Source organism: Silene latifolia, chromosome X, assembly GCF_048544455.1.
Source record: "Silene latifolia isolate original U9 population chromosome X, ASM4854445v1, whole genome shotgun sequence".
Taxonomy (NCBI): domain Eukaryota; kingdom Viridiplantae; phylum Streptophyta; class Magnoliopsida; order Caryophyllales; family Caryophyllaceae; genus Silene; species Silene latifolia.
The window spans coordinates 92,530,805-92,549,795 of NC_133537.1; the positions used below are offsets into that span (position 1 = coordinate 92,530,805).

Below are 18,991 nucleotides of genomic sequence, written 5' to 3' on the forward strand. Positions count from 1 at the left end.
ATCATTTCTTTCATTTCTACTTGTATTTTGTTTTTTCCTTTTTCTTTCAAAGTGTCTAAATTTTATTTTCGGATGGTGTAATTGATTTTTTTTTTTTTTTTTTTTATGCCAAGGGATTGAGGGATGAGAGAGAAAATTTTAGAGAGAGAAAATTCTCCCTAATCTTTTTCTAATCAGCTTACTTCTTACGCAATGGCGAGAAATAAGAAATCGAACAATAATCCTTCATCAAATCAAAAAACACAAAAACATGTTGATTTTTCTTCAAGTTCTAATGGTAAAGGTAAAGCTACGCAACGGCATCTTCGGTTTTCATCGCAGGATTTTGAGCAGGAATTGGGTTCCATTGAGGAGAATGAAGTGTTGGAAGCCCCTGTTCTGAAGATTCCAGAGAGTCCAGAAACCAGTCGCCCTCCAATGGTGCGGATTTCGTCTGAGGATGTTAATTGCGGGTGAGATTAGTTTCTGGTCCTCTTCTGTTTTCTGTTATGTCCTAGGTGCGAACCCCTCGAGTAATGTCCTCACCGGGTTTGTAAAACGGGTCTGGCAAGCTTAGGGTGTGGACAAGATTTCATTCATGCCTAATGGAATTTTTCTGGTCCGCTTTAAGTCTAAGGAGCAGCAACAGTTTGTGTTAAATAATGGTCACCTATTATTTGATAACAAACCTGTTATTGTGAGGGAATGGAAGCCGGATATTGCTTTGACTAAACAGGATGTGTCTCGAGTTTCTATTTGGATGAAATTATTTGACCTGGATGTGAAATATTGGGGAGTGGAAACCCTAAAGAAATTGAGTGGGGTAGTAGGTCAATATATCAAATGTGATGATGCTACGGCTAACAAGAATTTCTTAGGGTTTGCACGAATTTTGATTGAAGTAAAGGTTGGGCAAAAATTACCTGCTGAGATAACTTTTCTAGATGAACATGGAAATCCTCAATCCATTCGAGTGGTATATGATTAGCTTCCTATATCATGTACTGCTTGTAAGGGGATGGGTCATCTAGCTGAGTCCTGTAGAAAAGGGGATCCTAAGCCTGTTGTGAAGAAAGTGTGGAAGCCTCGGGTCAACAATGGTCCCAAACAGGTAGATCATAAACAGAAGGCACAGGTGCAGCCACCAAAGAGGGTCCCTGTGCAGAAACCTATTGTTCCTGTGGGAATTCTGACTCCTGTGGTTGTTACACTAAGGATTCCAGTGGTGGAATCTTCTTTGCCTAGGAGGTTTCTCACTAGGATGATGAGAATTGAGAGTGGGGAGAAGAGAAGTTTTTCTACTGGAGGGATAGCCTTTATGGAAGTTTTCTCTAATTCTCTACAAAAAACTAGGAAGGGGATTGTTGACAATAGGATTGTTGAGAAAGGGGAGGCCAGCTGCAGCACCGCTGATCATGGGTAGTTGTGGAGCTTGGAACGTTAGAGGTATGAATAATCCTACCAAACAATATGAAATAAAACGGTTTTTAAACCAGAATAAGGTGGGATTATTTGGTTTAGTTGAAACTAGAATAAAAAGTAGTAGTAGGAATAATGTTGGAGCTACTCTCTGGGAGAACTGGTCCATTTGCACCAATTCTGGGACTCTAATTCCTATGAGATGTGTGTCCATGACATTACTATCCAGAGTATTCATGCTCAGGTAGTTGATAAGTCTAGTAAGAAGTCCTTCTGGTATACTGTGGTTTATGGTTTGAATAAGCTTGCTCAGAGGGAAGCTTTATGGAGGAGTATTAGGATGTATAATTGCAGTATAGCTGAACCTCGGCTTATCTGTGGTGATCTTAATGCTATCCTGAATTGGGATGAGAGAATTGGTGGGGCTATGGTCACTAATGCTGAGATTCAACCCTTGAGAAGGTTGGTTCATGATTGCAATTTGAGTGACTTAAAGGCTCGAGGTGCTTTTATACCTGGACTAATAAGTATGAACATGGGTCCAAGGTGTATAGCAGAATTGATAGAGTTTTATGCAATGAGTTTTTGCTTGATGAGTTTCCTGATAGCTATGCTCATTTTTTGCCTGAGGGTATGTTTGATCATTGCCCATGTTTGATTCATTTGGAGGAAGTCAGACAGAGGAGGGGACATTCCTTTAAGTATTTCAATATGCGGTCTCTCTCCCCTGACTTTGAGACTGTGGTTGGTACTGGCTGGGCTCAGGAAGTTAAAGGTACTCCTATGTTCCAGGCGGTGAGAAAGTTGAAGGGTTTAAAGGGTGAGCTGAAAAAACTTAATCATGAACAATTTGGGGATATTGAGAATCTCACTCACATTACTGAGTTAGCTCTGCACCAGCTCTAAACTGGTTTAGCTTAGGATCCTTTAAACAAAGATTTGTGTGATGCTGAATTTATGTGTGCTCAGGAATTGAGGGAGCTCAAAATGGCTAGGGATCAGTTCCTTAGGCAGAAAGCTAAGTGTAAGTGGTTAAAACTGGGGGATGACAATACAAGTTACTTCCATGCTAGACTGAAGAGCAGGAGAAGTAGGAATAGGGTTTACCAAGTGAAGGATCTGAACAATAAGATTTGATGCACTGAGGATGAGATTCAACTAGCTTTTGTTCAGTTTTATCAGTCTCTGCTTGGTACTTCAAAACCTGTCATGCATGTCAATGTGAAGGTGGTGAAGGCTGGTAGGTGTTTGGATGCTAATCATTGTGCTATTCTAAACGCACCTGTTACTACAGAGGAGATTAAGCAAGCTATGTTAAGTATTGAAAGGGATAAAGCCCCTGGCCCGGATGGGTACACTAGTAAGTTTTTTAAGGATGCTTGGTCCCTAGTTGGCTATGATGTTGTTAGGGCTATTCAAAGTGTTTTCTTGTCTGGAAAGCTTCTCAAACAATGTAACAATACTATTCTTACTTTAGTGCCAAAAGTGGAGGTACCTGACTCTGTGTTACAATTTAGGCCAATTGCCTGTTGTAACACTATTTACAAGTGTCTCTCTAAAGTCCTCTGCAATAGAGTAAGCAAGATTCTACCTGATATTATTTCTCCTTCTCAGAGTGATTTCATAAAAGGGAGGGATATAGTTGGGAATATTTTAATATGTCAGGATTTGATAAAGTTGTACAATAGGAAGTCTTGCTCTCCTAGAATCATGATGAAGCTTGACTTGCAAAAAGCTTATGACTCTGTGGAGTGGTCTTTTGTGAAGGATATGCTCTTAGCTGTTGGTTTCCCTGAAGAGTTTAGTAAGATCATTATGCAGTGTGTAAGCACTCCCTCCTTTTCTCTTTCTCTTAATGGGGAGATCTTTGGCTTCTTTAAGGGGCAAAGAGGTTTAAGACAGGGGGATCCTTTGTCCCCCCTGTTGTTTACCCTTTGTTTGGAGTATTTGAGTAGAGTATTACTGGTTATTCAAGAAAGCAAGAAGTTTAGGTTTCACCCTTTATGCCAGAGGATAAAACTGAATCACTTATGCTTTGCTGATGACTTGGTGATGTTCTGCAAGGGGGAGAGAAAGTCTATTGAGCTGATCTTAAATGCTTTCAATTATTTCTCTAAGGCTTCTCGGTTGACAATGAATAAAGGGAAATCTAATTTCTATTGTAATGGGGTTGATGCTCAACTCATTGATGAGGTGGTTAACTTAACTGGGATGAAAAAAGGAACCGTGCCATTCAAGTATCTTGGAGTTAATGTTTCACCAAAGAGACTGTATGTGCAGGATTGTACTTGCCTGGTTGATAAAGTTGTGGACATGATCCGAGGGCTTGGGGCTAGGAAATTGTCGTATGCTGGTAGGGTTGTGCTCATACAATATGTGCTTAGCAGTTTACACGGCTACTGGTCTCGTATATTTATCATTCCAAAAACTATTACTAGTAAAATTGAGGCCATTTGTAGGACATTTCTGTGGCATGGCTCTGATAATAAGGATAGTCCATCTCTTGTATTATGGCATGACATATGTAAACCAAGGAAACAAGGGGGGCTAGGTCTTAAACAGCAGTATGCTTGGAATGTTGCCTTGATGGGGAAGTATGTGTGGTGGATTGCAAGTAAGGCTGATATTTTGTGGGTTAGGTGGGTGCATGTTGTTTATATAAAACAGAAGAGCTGGTTGGACTTTGAGCCTAGTATCACATCTAGTTGGTCATGGCACAAGATTTGTCAGGTTAAGAACATCCTTAAAGGGCTTATTTTTGACAGTGGGGGGGATCCTGTAGCTACTCTTTACTCTAGCAGTAAAGGCTACTCCCTGCTTGTCCCTGATGTGGAGCAGGTTAGGTGGTATCCGTGGATGTTGACAAGATGTATTATCCCTAAGCATGGTTTTTGTCTTTGGCTGATAGCTCACAATAGACTGTTGACTCAGGACCGTCTGGTTAGGATGCATACCATTCAGCAAAACAGGTGCTATTTATGTGGAGCTATGGCAGAGGACCATAATCAATTGTTTTTTCAGTGTACTTATAGTCATAAGTGTTTGGGCTTGGTTTCTGATTGGTGCAAACCTAGGCTACCAGAGCAGGATTGGGTGGTTTGGTGGATCAAATGGAGGCAGAGATTTGCTACCAGGAAACAGGTTATTGCTATGATCCTTTCTTGTTTGGCGTATCATATATGGCAAATGAGGAACAAGTGTAGGTTGGAAGGTGTGGTGAGCAGGCCAGAGTATTTGGTGAAGCTTGTTAAGTAGGAGGTTGGTATTAGAATTGATCAGACTAAGTTTAAATGTAAAAATGTTAATGTCTTAAGATGGATGGATGAAGTTAGGATGTGTAAAGGATAGTTTATTGTTAGACTATGCCTTGTAATGTGCTTGTATTGGGACACTTTTTCATTCTAATGAGAAATGCTTACATTTTCCCCAAAAAAAAAAATTGATTTTTTTTTATTTTCGGTTGGTGTAACGATTTATGTGAGGTTATTACGTTTGTTTTTTTTGTCAATCAAAGCGCGTACTTAGTCGCATTAGAATAGTGGGGAGGGGGATTCGAACATGGGACCTATTGTCCACAATACCTCCGTCTTAACCACTAGACTAAGACATCTTCGGTAGGTTATTACATTTGTTATGAGTACAAAGGGGCCCTGTTCTTTTAGACTGAAATTGTATGAACTGAGCTGAACTGAACTTAACTTAATAGAGCTGAACTAAACTTAATAAAGCTGAACTGAACTGAACTGAAGTAATCTGAGCTGAACTGAAGTGAAACAATAATAAAAAGAGTATAATAATAATAATAATAATACCAATAATAATAATAAATACTACTGTATAATAACAATAATAGCAATAATAATAATATTATTCATTAATAATAATATTAATATATTAATATAATATCATAATAATCTAATAAGATATATAAAAAATAAAATAGTAATATATTATTATTATTATTATTATTATTATTATTATTATTATTATTATTATAAACAATAATAACAATAAATAATAATAATAATAATAATAATAGATCTAATATAATAATATTAAATATAATAATAATAAATATAATAATAATAAATATGTTATTAATATTATTACTAATAATGAATATAATAATAATAATAATAATAATAATAATAATAATAATAATAATAATAATAATAATAATAATAATAATAATAATAATAATAATAATAATAATGTTGGACCATATAGATATATGATTAAGTTTTGATAATGACAAGTATGTGCCTCGTTTTATGTAAACTCTTGCTCGTAATCGTTTGTTTAGTCTTTGTTAGATTAACTTAGGTTTACAAGTTAACAAGTAATGTTATAGCATTCTTAGCTATAACATTGAAGATTTGTGAGGCATCATTCAAGTAATGTTATAGCAGCTTGAGTTATAACATTGAAGATTCTTAAAGCATCATAAGCAACTGTAACAAGTTTCAAGTATGATGATCATTCAAGCAAAATACTAGATCAAGTCTTTAACAAAGCTCAAGATGAAGAGCTTTTGGTCAAGATAAAGAGAAGATCCTATCACTGAAGATCTCCAGGAAGATTAGTTAGTATAGGTCTTCATCTAATGACGGTATCTTAAGATAAGAATATTGGGAAAGTAAAGTTATAGCTATTTCACCTATAACTTTACTAACCAAGCTTAAAGTTATAGCTGTTTCTACTATAACTTTAGGTAGCATTTTAATAGCACGATTTTAATAGTTTTAAAATCATTTTTCAAAGGATAAAATTCTTTAAACATATTTCGAAATCATTTGTGTATATAGTAGAGTTGAATTATGGGTTGTTATAATAGGTAACTTGCATACCTCTATTGGTTAGTAAAACGACTTATGGGTCGTCATGCTACCTAGGATTTGCTAATCTATTTAACCTAACTCTAATCCAAGAAGATAGGTTTTATCCAAGATAAACACGGGCTTAGGGTTTCGGCCATGAGCTGAAAACCGTTGGGGCGTGTGAAGTTGTTGTACATAAGTAAACTATCCAAATCAAATCTAGCTTATATTTATATAAGATATTTTCCTATCTTAATAATATATGATTTGATTTGTTTGCTTATCTAAACTTCTTAAAGATATAGTTTTGGAAAACAAATAAGATTTACTTTTATCTTATTTACCTAAAATATAATATCATGGATTAAATTAGGAAAGAGATAAAGATTTATCTCTTGTAATCCTTGCCGCCTATCTCACGGCTTCCTAGGGTTTCGTGCAAACCCTAGTTCTCTCTTATACTATAAATACAATTGATCATTCCTTATCTAAGTAAGCTTTTCGAAATACAACAATCCTTGCAAAACATATTTAAGTTTAATTCTTAATTGTCTTATTGTTTTGTTTTTGAAAATATTGCGAAAAGTCGTGCTCTTCAAATTGCTTATCTTTCTTAAGATTACGTCATAAGATAATAGTACTTCATATTGTTTCTTATTCGTTCAATTGTGTGAACACTTAGAAGAACAATCAAGTGCTTTCTTAGTAACTTAAGATAGTCAAATCGAATATCTAGTGATATTCAAATCGAGTTATAGTTAGAGTTAACTATACGAGTTGGGTTGATAATTTTGTAATCCGGAGTAAGGTACTAAAATTATTAGTCAAGAATAGTGGACGTAGGCTTCGACGTGTGAAGCTGAACCACTTCAAATATCGTGTGTCATTGCATCTTTCATTTCAGTCATTTCATTACGTTCATAATCATTTAGTTAATTAGTTAAAGTTTAATCAATAAACGTTAAGTAATTATTTACCTTGATATAAAATAAAAAGTAGGCATAATTTGTTAAATACTCAATTCACCCCCCCCCCCTTGAGTATTTCGGGTGTGATAGACTCTTCAATTGGTATCAGAGCCTCGTGCTCTTGATTGCCTAACCGCAAAGAGGTTAGATCCGTCTATCTTTTTATCTTTTTATTTTATTTTTATTCCGCTGCCTTACACGTGTGAAATGGATTCCAAGTATCTTAAGTGTCCCGTCTTTGATGGGAAGAATTATGGACTTTGGAAAAACATGATGACACACTACATAAAAGGACATGATTGGGAGTGCTGGACGATTATAAAGAACGAACCAAATAAAATTCTGGTCACATCTTCGGAAGGCACTACCTATGAGAAAAAGGAAGAAGACTATGTTGAGGCTGATTACAAGAAGGCTGAAAAAAACTCGAAAGCGATAAGCCTGTTACAAAACGGCATGACATCGACTGAATTCGATCGTTTTTCTTCTTGCACTTCGGCCAAGGAAATATGGGATGGTCTTGAATTGGCCTATGAAGGAACGTCGGCTGTAAGGAAATATCGTATTGACGTGCTGATTCAAAAATACGAACTTTTCAGAATGGAAAATAATGAATCACTTGATAGCATGTCAGCACGATTTTCTACAATAGTCAATGAGCTCAAAAATCTTTGTAAAACTTTCAAATCCGAGGATATTGCTAGAAATGTACTTAGGAGTTTAACCAAGAAATGGCGTCCCAAGGTCACGGTTATGGAAGAAGTCAGAGATCTCACTTCTCTCCCTTATGCAGAACTTATTGGTGCTCTCATGGCTCATGAACTCGTCCTAGATGACGATGAGCCCGAGTCCAGTAATAAGAAGAGCATGGCTCTATAAGCTTCTGCTAAGGAAGAAGAAGATATAGAAATAGAGGACGAAACGGTCTTGTTTGCTAAACGGTTCAACAAACGCATTTTCAGAAATAAGCAAGCAAAATCGTTCAATAAATTCACTAATAAGAAAATTTCCGAGTCAAAAAATACGTTTGCTAATAGAGGATGCTTCAAGTGTGGAGAATCCGGTCATATGATTAAGGATTGTCCCACATGGGAGAAAATTAAAGACAAAGCAAAACGTGACAAGACTAAGAAGGAATTCAAGCAAGTGATGATAGCATCTTGCTGGGGAGATCTAGACCCTAAGGATGACGAAGCATCAGAAGAAGAAGAAGTTGCTAACCTATGCTTAAGCAACGTCAGTCTTGACCTCTTCTCAGACGATGATAAAGATAGTGTGGACTTCTACTGCTGCTTCCTAGGAGATTCAGATTCAGAAGAAGAAGAAGAGGTAAGTTATCTTAAACTTAAGAAGAATGTTAAGAAGTTGTCTAAGAATGCTTTAATTGAATATTTTGAGCAATCTCTTGATAAGTGTAACGAACAAGAAATGAAATTGAAAGACTTGAAAGAACAAATGCTTGATATTGCTGAAGAGAATCATCTCCTTAAAACAAAGGCCAAAAAGCTCAAATCTAAAGTTACAGCCAACATGGCTACAACTTCAGATATGACAAATGCTGAGAAGAAGGTTCTTGAGTCTAAAGTTATAGCTAATGAAGCTATAACCTCAGACCTAAAACTCAACATTAAGCATCTTCAAGCCAAAGTTATAGCTAGTGAAGCTATAACATTGGAATTGAGAAAAGTCAAAGAGCTACTTGAGACAAAGGCCACGGATAGAGAGGCAATGATCTCAAATCAAAAGAAGGAGATCGAATCTCTAACTCAACAATTAAAGGAATATAAAACTGATCTTTTAAATATTAAAAGAACGCATACCGAGATGGTACGGGTTCTTAATGATAGGTTCCAGAACTTCCGTGATAATTATGAAGAGACTCATCCTCCCAAAGTCACAGGGTTAGATCATTCCAAATGCAACAAAGAAATAGAGTCCCTAAAAGAGTTACTCTTGCATGCTAGAAAGGTTCATGAGAAATGGGAAGGTAGCACACGTGTTCTAAATTTCCTAACTGAGCAATCAGATAATAACATGAAAATGGGATTAGGGCACGAGTGCTATGGTCGTAGAGATCACTCTAAATGCAAATCAACCCCTTCCGAACGAGACTTCAGAAGGAGAAAATATACAAATTTACCAGAATACTTGATTTGCAATTACTGTGGTCATACTGGACATATCCAAGAAAATTGTGTCAAATATGCTCAAGATTTAAGAAAAGGAATCAACTTTGTCAAAGCATCTGACACTATTTTCGAGGAAAGTGTTAATACCCCATCTGAACCAAGTACCAGTGAGAAACGCAACAATGATCATCGTTGGTTCTATGATATGAGCTTTGATTTCAAGAAGGATACCAAAACTAAACATGCTCCAAAACCTAAGGAGCCCGTCAAAACCAAAGCTCCTCCAAAACAACCTGAAAAACCGCAAAATAAGGAACCTGACACGGCTATCGCAACCTTATCAAAGATAAAACCTAACGGTCTCAACTAAAATGTAGCAGAGGCAGTCGAGTATCGAATCCACATGGAGGTAATGTAATTATCAACTGTCTAATTCTAGTCCTAAAGTAACAATTGGGGGGGTTTGTTGAATTGATTTCTAAACTACGAGATTAAAGGAAAAGAGAAATAAAAGTAAGAGCAATAAGAGCAGGAAAATCGGATTAAACTATCAAGAAGAGAGGGACATGTCGGGAATTCGGTTCACTACGGTAATCCAGTGACTCAGCTGTAAATGATTCAGACGAACTAATGTGAGACGGATGTTGAAAGGTCCTTTCGGTCCACTTTCTATCCTAAAATACCACTAACTTAACTTTCATCCTCATTAGGGTAGTCTATTGTTTATAGCAGGCCTATTTAGTCCAATCTTTCGATCCAGGATTAATTTTAGCCAGATTAAAGGGTGACATAGAAGCGTGCACTCAACTAAGTCGAATAAATACAATTAAATTGCTATAGTGACAGAGTCTCGTAATTAATTCGTCTAATTCATTCACTACATCGTCACATTTATACCGCAGATCCCCTAATCCCAACATGAAAGGGGTTTAGCTACTCATATCATTAATTAAACTAACAGCAAACAATTTTCCAGCAGTAAACATTATAAATAAACAATAAATTGCAATAAGGAAAATTAGGGCAGAAACTAATTATAACGAAAGCGAAGAATTAAAGCAATAAGAGATCAATTATTATTAAAGGAAGAGAAGGAATTACAATCAATGAGATTCCGGCGTAAAGAACACAAATTCCAAGTGAAAGCAATCCCGAAATAAAGTAACAGTAGAGAAGAATGAAGCAACGTGCTAAGGTTTACAGTAGAAAGTTTGATAGATGAAAAAGATATCCTAATTAACCTAGTAAAGCGTGCTTAAATAGCAAACAAAATAAGTTTAGCGAAAATAAATAACTCACGGGCTGTTTAAAGCCCAAAACCAACGAAACCACTCGATCGAGTGGATTAAAACCACTCGATCGACCAACTCTTCAGCAAAATCCACTCGATCGACCAAATAGTTACTCGATCGAGTGAATGGTCTTTCTGCAACTTAAAGATCGAGTACAAAGTACTCGATCGACCACTTCTGGGATGTAGAAACCACTCGATCGAGTGGAAAACAGCTCGATCGAGTGACTTGACTTCGTTTCAGCTCACGTCCTCGCCTAAATGCCTCGTAATGCATGCCACGACGCTTCCAAATGCAGTGTCTCACTCTGGAATAATCCCGTCTCATCTAAATGCATGCAAAAAGGACGAAAAAGGGTACGATTCCACTACTTTCGCGACCATCCCTATAAAAAGGACAAAACGCACCAAAGTAGCCAATTCGGGGCAAAATACCATAACAACAGTATAAATATGCATAGAAATACGTGCTGAAATAGGCTAAAAAGACTATACATTAGGCACGTATCAAATCTCCCCAAACCGAACCTTTACTCGTCCTCGAGTAAACTCAAAACTATACACTAATGGAACGGAAATGATAACTCAGAGCTAGCTTAACTTGTCTACTTGAACCAATTTAATGCCACAAAAATTAACAGTTAAAGCTAAGCAGTCATTACGCAAACGAGTTATAAGCTGTTCAAAGATATAGCCAACCTATCGACCTTACAAGACCAACAAAATCGGACTCTCTCGTGGTCGCTCTTCTCTCATGAAGCAAAGGGTGAATGATATATGTAAAAGAGAGAAGAAAAGACAGTCACTCACCTAACTGCGACCTACATAGCATGCATGCAACAAAAATGAAAAACAATTCAAGTACTAATGCACACACTCCAACCAATAATGTCCGTCACAGCCGAGGGCTTACAAATAGTTTGGGAATAGTGAGGTTCAGGTGAGAAAAGGCAAAACATGTTATGGAAATGTGGAGGTAAAAGCGTCAAGCTAGTTCCTAACAGGACCATAATGAAACCATCCGAATCTCAACTGACTGAAAGATTAAGCACAAGTGCCTTTCATTTGGCACAAAACTCACTAGACTCAAAACACAATCTCCTCAAAAATATAGGATAAGAATAGAGGAGTCAGACGGTCACAAACTTCCCTTTTTAAACACCGTCTGAAATGAACCAAAACACATAAATCAAACTTTTTCCAATTCTTCCTTTTCCTTTCACTGTACACGTGATGCTCTTTTTTTCATTTTCATTTTCATTTTTTTTTTTTTTTTTTTTTTTTGTTTCACGTTTTTCTTTTTCTTTTTCAATACTCCTTTTTTTTTCTTTTCCTCCTTCCTCAATTCTTATACCAGCTCCAAACAAGTAATACGGACCAAACTGCAATGGAAAATATACCTCAAAAGAACATACTAACTAGCTTGACTGGGCAGGCTTAGTTTGGGATGTAGGTAATGGGTCAAAAAGGCAAATTTGGCTAATGTGGAGTTAAATGGGTGAAGAATATAAGGAAAGGGAAATTTGCAAGGCCCTCCCTGCATGTGACACCAACCACAAACCCGAATATGTGCATTTGACGAGAAATTGAATGTCATAAATGTGCAAAAAAATAATGAACATGCTATGCAAGGAGTACTACTCAAAATTCCTAATGAACTGGTCATGAATGTCACCAGTTATGGGCTCTAATATCTCAGAATTTTTAAGTAGTTTGCCAATTTATAGGTCAAGTCTAAACAGTCAGCTATATTTGAACAGAAATTCGTAGATTATGCGTATGACAAAGCTAAAAAACTATCAACAGAAGTGCAAGGCTCAAGTAAATTGACAAGTTATAGTGCATTGTCATCATGGAAATCTATCGTTCCGACTCAACCTATATGCAAAAATAAACGTGAATTTTTTTGAATTTTTCTAATTATTTTTGGATTTTTGATGGAAAATAAAGAACAATGCAAGCTGAAAAGTAAACATGAATGCAAAAACAGATGCAGACTCAAAAGGATGCAATACCCTCCCCAAACCAAAACGGACAACGCCCTCGTTGTCCTCCAGCATACACCAGCAGATATATACAGGGGAACAGGAATATACAACCAACAAAATAAAAACAAAGAAATAAAGGAGACAAAATAAAAGAGTGAAAGATACATACAAAATACGAACTTCCCCAAACCGCCCGAGAAAACCGGGAAGTGAGTAGACCGATAGCTACTCGTCGTAAATCCTTCTTTGTCACGGAGCTCCTCCGCCACTACCCGCACTCGGGTCTTTCTCCTCCTCTCTCCTCTTCCGCTCCTCCGCCGAGCTCTCTCCACCTGCCACCCTCGGGTCCTCGTCCTCCTCCTCCTCCTCGTCAAAACCGGGTACCCCTCACTGGTAGTCTTTGGAAGAAGGAAGGGTGTGGCCAACCCTCGGGATTGGTCCGTGTCGCCGCAAGTGGTACTCGACAGAGGGTGTAAGGCAAGAGCCATGTCCCTCTCCATACGAGCCCGACGCTCTGCAAGCTCGATCAACAAACCAGTAAAGCTGCGCCCCTTGGTCCGGACCGCGGACGCTACAAAGGGAGGAGGTGGTCTAAAAGTAGCCGGGAAGACCGGCTCAGTCTGTGTCTGGTCAGTGGGAGGTGGAGCAGGAGTAGGAGTGGTAGTAGTAGTGGGAGTAGGGGTCGGATCGGGAGTAGCCGTGGAAGGCTGGGTACTCCCGGAGGGTGTGGACCCCTCTCCAGTCTCAAGTCGCCGCTTCTTGGCGGCGGGTGCAGCAGGAGTAGGTCTGGGTGGAAGATGAAGGAGAGGTAGTGGTGGCAGACGGTGGCCCTTTACCACAGTAGGTAAGGGCTCAAGACGGGGGAGACTGTCGCAAGGTAAGTCAACGGACAAGGAACCGTCTATCTTCCAAGTCCGGTGGTCTGGGGTCAGCCAATGCTGAGAGAGCATGGCATCCAGACTCAGTAACCTCTCTCCCGGGAGGTACTGCAAGTCACGTGGCTAGGTGGGGAAAAGGCGATGGGCAAGAATGGTGGCTATGCCACCGCAGGCAATGGTTCCCGTCTCCTTCTTCCCCTGGTCACGGAGGTACTGGGTGGTCAAGTAGGCTGTGTTGAAGGTAAAAGGACCCTCACAGTCGACATTCAGATAACCGCCCAGGATGGAGAGCTCGGTGTTGGTAATGTTGTTCGGCTCCTTTCGGCCGAAAATAGAGCTCCCAACGATCAATGAAATCACGGACGGGGGAAGGTGGACTGATGGAGCTTTCGCCCCTAAAAAGTGGTCCGGGCCGGGCACCGCCAAACCCGACGGTAAACCTTCCTCGAGTCGATGTCACGCCCGAGGAGGTAAGGTCAAGTAACCTACCAAACTCCGCTAGAGGCATCGGAAAAGTCCGGTTAAACAATAGGAAGGAGACCGAAAGACCGTTGGGGTCGGTCTCATGTGCATCCGGGGAGAAGGTAAAAGAGCCGAGAAACTCGAGACTCGGCTCTAAGAAGGTGTGGCCTCTCATAGTAATGAGCCCAGGCATCCCCGTGACCCGTAGTAAAGTACTGATCGACTCGTAAATGCCGAGTTTATCTAACGCCGATTTATCCAAAAATCGGGAAGGCACATGTACACACTTCAAACATGTTATAAAATTTCTCACGGTGTAAAGCGTTGACGAATAATACCTGCGGATAGTCTGGGTGAGAGTCGAGGGAAGTGTCCCCTCGAATCGAATCGTCCCAGTAGAAACGACGAAGCGATAAAGTTTGTAGAAGTGCTAGGAGCGGGAGTAGAGGTAATGTGAGCCGGCGTAGCTCGAGATATCTACGACCCGGCCTCTCGGAACGCAAGGCGTGCCCCTCTCTCGGACGGTGTAAGGAACCAAGGACTACAAGGCGGCTGCGGGCTGGCCGGTGAGTCCGCCACAGTGTAGAAGTGGTGGCGGTGTAGTGGGTAGTGGCTACCTGTGGTCACCGGCGAAGAGGAACTAGCAGCAGTGCTAGCTGTGGCGGTAACCGTAGAGGAAGTGGTAGCCGGAACTGAGCTCGCAGCTGAGCTCACTGGAGTAAAAACCGTCCCTGCAGCTGAAACAAGGAAAACTGGGGCTGCAGTGGTCACTAAAGTAGAGACAGTGGCAACAGCAGGGGCCACTGTCTCACTCGAAAACGGACTGGAGGATGAACTAGTGGATGGTAAGGAACTAGAATCCATCCTGCAAACAGAAATTAAGGGGTATCATGAGAAAATAGCTGCTAACCGTGGCTAAACAACACGTAAAACCAGCATGTGACAGCATGTGAAACCATAAACACTCCCCTGCCAGTCGAAAATTTCGACCTTACAGCATACAAATCCCAACAATCCTCGGAAATTCTGAACTACAACATGCAAATGGTGATAGAGGACGGGAAAAACAGTTAACAACAGCAGCACATCAGCAACGCTGAGGTTAAATAAACAAAGCAGCAGATAACCGTCTGACAGTCGAAAATGTCGACTAAGGCAGCCCTAATCGCAAGAATTTTGCACAAAATTTGAATGGAAACATGTTAGGCATCAACAGGGTGTGATAGCAGTCTAAACAGCAGCAATTAAGCGACAAAGAAGCTAATTTAGACAGAAAACAGCAGCATTCACCAATTGACAGTCGAAAAAAAAAATCGACAGTCCAGCACCCAAATCGCAAAAATCCATGTAAATATCGAACGAAGCATGCAAAACAGCGAGGAAGGGGGGGATCATGATCATCAAGCAAGCTAATTAAGGGTATACAGACACAATCAAGTCGAAAAATCGACCAACAATGGATATTCAAACCCTAAATTCGATTTTTACCTCATAAAATTCCAAAAAACCGAATTCAAAATACAACCAAGGTAAAAGAAACACTTACTTGATGATAAGAATCCTACAATATGCAATTAATCTTCAATAGATAAGCAAAAGTGACGATTTTTCGAGATAAAAACCGCAAACCCTAAAACCCTTTTAAAACCGTGAAAATGAACACAATCAAGGGGGTAATTAAGGGGTTTTGAAAGATTAAAATGCAAGGAATAGATTGTAGGTGGCGGATTTGGGGATTGGGCACGAAAATATGGGGATTTGGGGGAGTTTGTGTCGCAAATTAGGGTGTTAGACGAAAAATTAGGGAAGGAAATGAATTAGAAACAAGAGTAAGAGTTTAAGGCAAAAACTCCCTGCGTCTTATTCATTTTCACTCGATCGAGTGGTTTTAAACCACTCGATCGAGCGCTTTTATGCTCCAGCTGCCTGATCGAGTAGCATTTTACTCGATCGACCAATCCCTCTTTTTGCTTTACTCGATCGACTTGTAAAACTGCTCGATCGACCATATGTTTACTCGATCGAGTACAAAAAGTACTCGATCGAGCTCTTTTCTCGTGTAAGCTCTTTAATTTCGTCTTTTTCTTCCTTGGAATGCGTAAAACTTCCCCAAACCTGCATAAAAACACACGCAAAAATTTCCCAATATACCAAATAAGCATAAGAACAGTCTATAGTCTTACGTCTACGCTAAAAACTGTCTAGAACTAATTGTCCTAATTAAAACGCAATAAAACAAATTCAAAAGAAATTCAAAAATTATCTATTACAAAGTGTTACACGGGGCATTTCCCCGTTTAATTCCCAACAAATTTCAGTAGCCCCTTGGTGGGCTCCTGACTGGAGGACGTCACCTCAGCAACATTGACTGTCCTCTTCAGCTTCCATGAGCATGAATTATCACTTGAAACGGTAGGAGGGGAGTAGTTCACATCCACGTAAGCGCGAACTTTCCTCGTCCTTGCTCCTTTATCACCAGCTTTAGCGTCATCATCTTCAATTTGATTGATAATAATTGCACCATGTCCTTTGTGACTCTCCTTCATTGCTTTCATCCGTACTGCAAAGAAGGAAAACAAACGAACTTTCCTCCTTTTTGCTCTCAGTCTGAGGCGGATGGTTAACAATAGCAGCACAGTTCTCCAAATTTTCATCTGGAGTGTCAATAATAGGATCAATAGAAGAGAGAGCATTGCAAGGCTGGGCTTGCATGGGAGCTCTCTGGAACTTAGACTGATGAAAAATCAGCTCCTCGTCCCCTACCTGAAAGGTCAAAGTCTTTCCCCCGACATCAATAACTGCACGGGCAGTAGAAAAAAATGGTCTTACTAAAATTATAGGGGTGTGTGCATCTTCGGGGATGTCTAAGACAACGAAATCAACGGGAATAAAGAACTTCCCAATCTGAACAGGTACGTCTTCTACTACACCTAGTGGCCGTGATAAACTACGGTCGGCCATCTGGACAGTTATGTTGGTACAACTCAGCTTTGTCAAACCAATTCTCTTAGCCAGAGACAAAGGTAAGACACTCACGCTAGCGCCTAAATCGCATAGCGCATTATCAATCAAATGCATACCGATATGACACGGAATTGAAAAACTACCCGGGTCTGATTGCTTAGGGGGTAACTTATTTTGAAATAGGGTGACCCCACCTCGTCAAAGCTACGGTCTCTTTGTCATTAATAGTCCTCTTACGCACTAAAATTTCTTTCATAAACTTTAAATAAGAGGGTACCTTAGTCGCCAGATTCAGTGAACTAAGACGGTGACTTCAAGCTCTTCAAAAGTTCGACAAATTTGCCGAATTGTTGATTAGCTTTAGTATTTTGCAGCCGCCTCGGGAAGGGAACCGTGATAGGTATCTCAAGTCTCTTGTGTCTCGCTTCCAATGTATCTTCCGGTGCAAGTTCTGTATCCTTTGGACGCTTCTTACCTCTCGAACGAGGTCTTTCCGGTGATTTCTCGCTTAAACGAGCACTAGCAGGCTCTCGAATAAGCTTCCCGTCATCAATACTACTCGATCGACCAATTTGCTCACTCGATCGAGCAGTTTCTTCATCAATGTCAATCGATCGAGTACAATTTCCACTCGATCGACCAACTCCACTTTCTGCTTCACTCGATCGAGTAGATAAACTACTCGATCGACCAACTGTTCTTCTGTTCACTCGATCGAGTGGAAAAACCACTCGATCGAGGACTTTCATCTTGATTCTACTCGATCGAACACCAAATTTCGATCGATCGAGCAACCGCTTTGTCGTGGCCCCTTTTTCTCGACAGACATCGTTCGCCATCGATTCAGACTTCCCGGTCCGATTTCGACACTTCCGGTCCCTCATAAGAAAGACCGCTTCTCAATTCTATCAGATGTACCGTCTCATTTGGATTCTTCTCATTTTGAGTCGGTAAATGACCCTGCTTTCTTGTGGATTGATTCGCGGCTAGTTGGGCAACTTGAGTTTTAAGTGCCTTAATAGACGCGTCCTTCTGTTGATTTTGTTGATCACTCAGCTGCAACTGCTTTGTAATGGATTGCAACATAGACTTTATCTCACCTATTTCACTCACCCCACCAGAAGATGATGCACCATGGTTAGGAGGATTGAAAGAAGGAGGCTTCTGAAAGCCTTGTTGATTCTTGTGTGGAGGAATATACGGTGCGCCGATTCGGAGGAGCGGTGGGATTGAGCACATTCGACTACTCCACCTCAAATTGGGATGGACGTTCGGCTCGTAATAAGTGTTGTTCTGCCTGTAATGTTGAAAGGCAAAGACAAGACTCATAGGAGTTGGGACAATGATCCGAGACATGCCCCTCTCCTCCACATCTTCTAGAGATGAAAGGACCGTCTGACACAGCATTCACCTGATACATCCCTCCTTTGGAAACTCCTCCCAACTCATATTTATCAAATCTTGCAGTGAGAGCTTCAAGTGCAGCTACAGAAGGAGATTCAGCAGCTCTTCTTTGATTGCCTGTAGAGTTCCCATATTCAGCCTTATGGGTGGCCAAATCATCAATGATCTTCCACCCCTTAGTCTCTCCCATGTTCTCAGCAAATCGGCCATTGGCAGCAGCATCCAAAATAGCTCTCTGATCGTCGTACAGCCCATTATAGAACTGATTGCAAAGACTCCACTTCTCGAACCCATGATGCGGAATGGTTCGCACCAGCTTCTTGAAACGGACCCATGCTTCATGAAAGTTCTCATCAGGCCCCTGTTTAAAGCTCGTGATCTGAGCTCTAATGGCAATAGTCTTCGATGCAGAAAAGTACTTCTTGTAAAATGCTAAAGCTAGCGAATTCCAGTCAGTTATCCCATGGGCTTCCCGGTCTAGATCCCTATACCACTCCCTTGCAGCATCGCGGAGTGAGAAAATAAACATGGTTTCTTTTATCTGATCCGGGGTCACGCTAGTTGGTGGGGGTATGGAGCAGCAATAATCGATAAAGGTCTCCATGTGCTTAGCTGCATCTTCATTTGCAGCTCCCCCGAACTGGTTCCTTTCAACTAAGTTGATATAAGAAGGCTTCGGTTCGAATTTTCTT

At 40.0% G+C, this 18,991-nt stretch overlaps 1 non-coding gene across 1 annotated transcript; it reads left to right on the forward strand.

Moving 5' to 3' along the window:
- The first annotated feature begins 18,586 nt into the window (after nucleotides 1-18,586).
- Nucleotides 18,587-18,693, forward strand: LOC141625186 (small nucleolar RNA R71). The gene has a single exon (XR_012534980.1). It is a non-coding gene; the product is annotated as a small nucleolar RNA R71 (small nucleolar RNA).
- The last annotated feature ends 298 nt before the right edge of the window (nucleotides 18,694-18,991 follow it).